This window comes from Corvus kubaryi, unplaced genomic scaffold, assembly GCF_017639235.1.
Source record: "Corvus kubaryi isolate FWS band 111438036 unplaced genomic scaffold, C.kubaryi_AGA036_p1.0 37334, whole genome shotgun sequence".
Taxonomy (NCBI): Eukaryota; Metazoa; Chordata; class Aves; order Passeriformes; family Corvidae; genus Corvus; species Corvus kubaryi.
Window position 1 is genome coordinate 9871410 of NW_024581108.1, and position 7264 is coordinate 9878673.

Consider the following 7264-nt stretch of genomic DNA (forward strand, 5'->3'; position numbering starts at 1 on the left):
GTTATCAGCACACTGACAGAACAGTGCACATGGCCCACTCTTCCAACAACTGCATCATCCCATCAGATATTGCTGATCACACATCTTATATTTTCATTTATTTCAGCATTCAAAGCATACCTCTTCTGAGCTCCTGAAGCCTACACTTCAGCTAATAAGAGTGGATACTATTTGCACCACCACACATCATTAGCTAAATGCTAATCCTTTCACCAAAGTATCTATCTTAGAAGGGAAAAATCCAGACACATACAGGATCTGCCTCTTGTATAAACTGGCCAGCATTAGAAGAAAAGTTCTGAGGTAGTTTTAAGTACCTCACAACCCAGCCAAGTCCATCATACACTATTTTCAACTACTACAACACACTATCATTTTTTCCTGCTTCTTTCTGCCAAAAAACCCCACGCTATATGATATCAAGTCCAAGCTGTTCACCTTCCCCATCCGAAGCTCCAAGGTTAGAAATGGATGACAGGAGCAAAAGAGTACAGTTTGAACTTAGCAAAAAATCTTATAGCAACAAGCAAATAAACAACAGCATTTAATACTTAAATAAGAACATAATGGAACGTCTAATTTCTTGAACATTTTGTAAATCAGTACAGTAGAATCTAGAAAAAAAGCTCAAACTTGGCATCAAGAGTGCCAAGGAAACCAAGAGACTGAAGTTTTGTGTACATAGCAGTGTCTTAGGCCTAAATGCTTAGCTTTTAAAACCTTAATTTATGCTGCAGAAACTAACTTCTATGCTAACAAGAGAGCTGAGACTGCATCTTCTAAAGACGGACAACATACTGTGTTTTGGTCTTCTTTACTACCTCCCCCTCCATCTCCCCAGTCACATAAGACTCTTCTGTATCTTAAAATAAAACTTATGTTTGCATACTGAAGCAAAAGTGTGGTGGGATTCCAACCAGTTAAGTTGTTTGATATTCTTCAAACGACCCCTTCCCAGCCCTGTGTGTCCTTGAACTACTGAATCAGGTACCAAAAGTCAAGTAGTCTTGAAAAGATAAGCCTTGAGTGCTTTCTTAAGACCCAGTTTGAAGTTTTTAGCTAACCTGATAGAGACGTGTTTTTAGTTTAAGAGTAAAAAGCAAATAGCTTACATGAATTACATTGCTAGAGAAGTCAAGGCTTTTGGCAAGATATCACATTTTGTGAGAATCAAATTTCATTCCCTTTTTTTTGGTAAGAAGATATTATTTGCTATCAGTGAGCACTCTCTAAAAGCATTAAAATGCATAAAAATGCATTAAAGAGCCTGCTGAAAAGACAGCTATTTCCTCTTGTTTTAACTCCTTATTACAGCTACCACCATAAAACTTGTATACACCATATACTGGTCAAGGATAGCAGCTTGGAGAAATATTAACATACCACATACAGGAAAAAGGCAGACTGTCTACCAGAGTCTACACACCAAGAACATTTCATTCTTTAAAGCTTTTTAACAAATTTTGTTTAGGTGATTGCCAATAATCACACTGAAGATTCATAAATAATACTAGAACCTCCCTTAGGTAAATATATTAATTATTATTTACCTTGGGTAAATCTATTAAGACTACACAGAACAGAGCACAGCCTTCTTACTGCAAGTAGCACAATCTCTTCTTTCAAAAGGATGACTGTCCCCATAAAACAGCATTTCTGTATTTTTAAGACCTCTCCTAGGATACACCAAACAAACCTTAGTTTTAAAGACAATCCATATAAATATAAGGTGTTGAGAAAACACTGACTTGCTGCTATTACCATAACCAACACCAACCACTCTTGGGCAATTCCAAACCAAACTTCCACCCTCAAAGCAGATCAGTCATCTTTTTTACCTTAATTTTAGGAAAAGCCACAACTCGCTTCCTCCCCTTCTAAAAGATAAAGAAAGAAGAGAGCTTTAGAAGGCAGACAGGGTAGTCTTTACAACCTACTCACACCCTCATTTTATTCTCTAGCAATAACTCAAAACACCTGCAACTGTAACTAAAACCTGCCCTATCAGTGGTTCTCATTGGGAAGTTATCAACATAAAACAGGATCAGCTGCTAAGGGCTAAAGCATACTTGATGGTTATTTATGCTAGACCTCCTCTCTTGGTAGTTAATAAGATAGGGTAGAGGGATGCAAGAAGGGGAGTGGATATACTTAGATAAATTTTGGTTTGATTTTATTATCTTAACTTCTAAGTCTTAAATTTAACATGATGGGAATGCTTATGTTTTATCAATTATCCTGGGTCACACTGGATTATGGTATAAGAAGAGTGCAGAAATAGTATGTCTGGTTAAGAGTGGTACAGTGTTCATATTATCCTTTACCCCACAGATTCATTGGTTAAATTAAACCCCAAATCTATTTAGTAAATGCACAGTAGTATAAAAATGAGGACCAGGTTGTTTCATAATAAATTTTGTTTGTTATCATTAAAACTACAGAGACTTGGAATTTAGCCAGCTTATTTTGAATTTTGGCTATTGACTAAGTATTTGTTTCTCTGAGTACACCTAAAAAGCTTCATCCCCGGCATGCTTTAGTAAAAGGCAGGTCTGCAAAATCAGATTTGTATTTAATTTGTTGTTCCATTCATGTGTATGCCCCAACTTGGGATCAAAACCTGCTTGGACTCTTATCGTGAAAGTAATTAATCTGTATGCTTTTTAAATTTCCCTTATTTTTTTTCACCAAGATGTCCTGGTGACTTTGAGACTGCTGCATCACCCTCACAACACATGAAATAGAAACAAAATTGAAACTTTATGATTGAAGACTTTGATTTATTTTAATTTGTAAAAGTTGAATTGTATTTCCCAAAAGTATTCACTTACAGCATGTTAAAATTAGTAAGAGCATTTAAAGCACTACTTCACCTAGTGAATGCTGTGTGACAGGACCTGTAACTACGCAAGTAACAAATACTTAAAAAACCACTGGAAACAGAGTAACAGGAACTGAAGCTCCCCACAAATAAAATGTGATTACAGGAGTCAGCTTTGCATCACAGTAACACAAAGAAATTGAGGTTAATGACTACTGCTCCATGTCTAAGCCAAATATGAATTTGGAATAACTCTACTAACTTCAACAGAGTTGCTTAGGTTTTCATCAGGGTAAATGATAGCAAAGTGTCATTTCCATATGCTGTTTGTCACTGTATCATTTTTCTAGATATTTATACCTTCGTTCATCTGAGACTCTGTGGCAGAGTACCCATGAAAGTTGTACAGACACGTACAGGAAATGACTGAAAAAAATTCATCCATCCCAGGAAGCTGCACTATTCCTGCTTGCTTTTTCACCCATTAGATTGTTCTCACACCTAGAGAAATCTCACACTTCAGTCACTCAGCCTTCAGCTAGTGTCCAACCAAGGGGCTATTGCAGAATACCCTGAATGGGGTATAATACATCATCATCTGATTGAGCTGGCAACTACCTATTTCTCTCTCTGAAAATGAATTTCTAAACTCTTTCATTGCAATTGAGTCAATTATTTCTGACAGCCAGTGAGATGCTCCCTGCACCACTGCTGTGGCTCTCCTGGCCTCCACCAGCCTGCAAATAAGCAGCCTTCTCTTCCTTGCTCTGCCTTCTGGCACTTCAGCTTCTCACCCAAAACAAACATGTCCCTCTACCTGCTCTGCTCCTGCCTGGTCTCATTGTTCATTGGATTGGTGAGAGGTATCTGCTTATTTCTTGGGTCTTCTAAGTTTTTTCTTTGCCTTATTAATTACCTTCTCAAAATAATTTCACTCTGGTCAGGCCTTCATTTTTGATGGCCAGCTTGTTTCTGTGCTTTCAGAGATCATACCTGGATGTGGATGTGGGGGCTGCTCTGCTTTGAAAGGGAGGTATCCTGTGAAAACATCCATTCCTCTGTAAGTTGAGCAGGAAAAGAAGCCTTTAGTTACTGGGCTTCTCTGTATAGGACTTTAATGCATTACTCTAAAGAGTTCAAGTACATGTCAGTTCTTTGTCCCATTCCATGACCTTTGGCCATCTTACAGAGAGAGTAGAAAACAAAATTTCAAACTCCTCTGATGTGGAAAGGGATCTCTTTTCATTGTGTGTAAAATGAGCAGGATGAAATTCTCAGCATGCTTTTCACAATCAAAGATTTAAATAGCTTGCCAAGAGAAAATGACTAGCTTGTTCAGTGTATTTTTGTACTCCCCGGGATGTTGATACTCAATATCAGCACTAAATTGTGGTTATTAGAACTAACTAGAGTGCAAAGAACAGAAACAAAAACGTTTACTAAGTCTGAATTTCACCTTATTTTACTTCACGCAATGCCCTTTATAAATACATCAGGAAATAAGCTTTTCTTTCCTAGGAAGTCTCCTAATGTTTTCCTAAAGCAACAGCACATGACAAAATCCTATGTGTTTAGCCATAAATTAGGGATCTAATTTCTGTTATGCAGTTATGGTGTGGCTGTGCTGCTGTCATATGATTGAATCCAGAGAATGTGAGTGGCCCTTCCATGTGTATCGAAAGGTTTGGGTGCTCCCCATGCTGTCAGTCTCTTCCTTGTGCTGTATGAGAAACTGAGGGTGGAAAAGATGCATCCACAGCCTTATCTGCTTACTGACTTGAATTTGTTGAAGTAATTTTCTTACTTGTTTGAGTCCCTGAGAAAACAATCTTTTTCTGAGCATAATTTGATTTTTTAAATCCTCTTCAGTGGTGGCTTTGTGCAAGCTGAGGTGGCTCTATATTACAGCTGGCTAGGATAATGTACATTCTATTAATTACTGTGCCTCAGCTGAAAGTTAAGAACTTTTTGAACAGCTTTAACACAGTTGGAAGCTATTATGTGTTTGTACCCTTCATGATCTAAGCTAACCCAAAGCAGATCTCACTAAAATCAATTTCAGCAGTCGTTTCCTTGAATAAAATTGGCTCAAAGTTATGTTTGGAATGCAAAACTTGAGGTGATGATTGAGTAGTTACATCCCCTAGCTATGTGCCTGATTTCTCTGTGAGAGATTATACCCTTGCAGCAGAATTGCATCAATTTATACTTTTATGAGCTCTTATCCTTTCAAATCCCAGATCATTCACCAGGCTGGAGATCCTTAACAAAATACTTCTCTGCGTTTCCCGATTATGTACAGTGCCCTACACTGTTGCAGTCTTCTGCCAGTAGATGTCAGCTCAGAACCGGTGAAAGTTTATTCTGCTTGTTTCAAGGTAATTAAAATCAGCGGTCCTGCGATTTTGGCGTTAACTGTTAATATCGGATTGCTTGTTCAGAACATCAGAAAGTATGATGTCACTATTCAGATATTGAACATATGACCAGTGTGATATTTGCACACTTGGTGACATCTGTAAAGAGAGAATTCAGACTGAATTCATTGTGATTGCAAAAAACAAAGCCAGGTAGTCAGTCATTAAACTTTCTGGAAAAATTTTTCAAGATTGGACTCTGATTCCAAGTTGACTCTGATTCTAGATTAAGCTAAGGAACCAGGGGAGAGGAAGCACTGTGTTGCAGAGGGTGGTAGTAGTTTGTGGCAACCTCTACGCTGCCAGAAACAGAATTACTGGAGCATATGGAAGAGTTCCTGCCCCAGTGAACTGGTTATCCCTGTGAGACAATGTGAGGGAGGGATATGCTTGCTGTTGGAATTTTTTTTCCTTTTCCTAGAACTATAGGACTAGTTAGTATATGTTTATGGTTGTAGTTTGTATGTGTTGCTGGAACAGCATTTGAGAGGCAAACCTTTGACCAGTGGTCTTTACAGTATCACGGTACTGTACATACGGCCACCTGCTGGAACAGGAAGAGCTGGATTTCTCTATACACGGTGCAGACAGGCGCTGTAGCACTGCCTTCGCTTGCTGTATGGCCTCTGCTCTCCAGGCACACAGAAAGACTGATTACATGTTCTTGGGACATGGTCATGCTTCAGGGTGTTCCTGTGTTTTGTGAGCAAGCATGCATGGGACAGTCAGTCTTACCTTCAGAAATTTCTGCTTCAGGGATAGAAGCATGCTATTAGTGCATTCCCACACTTTCCATACTGCTGTAGCTATTTCTCCTGAGGACTCTAGAGATCTAGCCCAGAGATTTTAGTGCCTCAGACATGGAGCTGTTCTGAGTTGGTCTGTGGTACGGGAAACTTGCTGTGCCCTGTGAGGCAATGACTTTAGCCCACTTTCATATCCTGATGGCAACCTTCTCAATCTTCTCTGACATTCACTGGACTATCAGCTGACTGTGGTTACTGTTAGCAGACCTGCTCTTCTCACCTTGCCTGGGAGCTTTGGGATGGGGACCTTGCTGGTGAGGCCACTGTCACCACTGGCTTTGTGCTTACTCAGCCTGGTGGAGCAGCCGGCTCCTGCTGCTCCCTGACACTAACCTGCTGCTACCAAGGGGCAGCTATCACAGGCTGATTTATCTTCTGTAGATTGTAAATCAAAACTTAAAAATACATGCATGCATTAAAATTAAAATTTGTCTTGGCAGTTCAGTTCTCTGTACTAGGACCATGGAGTCTGTTAAGTGATTAATGATGTCTCTCCTCAAAATTCACAAAGATAAGAATTTGTACATTATTTTCAGAGATTAGGCTTTTGAACTGATAAGTGTCTTATAGATGGCATATCTGCTCCCACTTGATCCTCTAAAAAGAGAAAATGGATACATCAATTCCAAGAAAACATTAGTCCTCATTTTTGCAGACTGCAGCCTAAGTCAGTGCACAGTTGTGGATGTCAATACAATAAATTCAGAAAAGTTGAGTTGCACAGTTCCAGTGTCTTTAGGAGATTAGCTGCCTGTTTGTTTAAAAACTTGTTTCTAGTGACCTTGCTCCTTACCATGTGTCATTACTTTTTTTTTTTTTGGAGGGGGGAGGTTCCTCACTATTCCCATTGCTCAACAAATGGAGCTTTTTTAACATCAGAGTGCCAGGGACAGTAGAACTGGCTGTAAATATTTGACAGTGGCAAGAAGGTGATTTTGTTGAACTGCATGAAGGTTGATGCTGGTGACAAAAATCCATTTGGGTATCAGTGTTCTCAGGGCCCTCAATTAGACTGAGCTAACAAACCCTGCACTGTAGACCCAGAGGTATTTTTATATGGTGCATTTTCAGGAGCCTGCTTGTTTCAGGAGCTGATATAGGCAATCAGAAAGTCCCATTGTTCCTGGGGCTAGCTCAAGATAGGTGGGGAATTAAGATATACCCTGCATACCTACCTCCAAGTGGCATAGGAAGTGAGTTTCTGAGGGGAGCTGTAATAG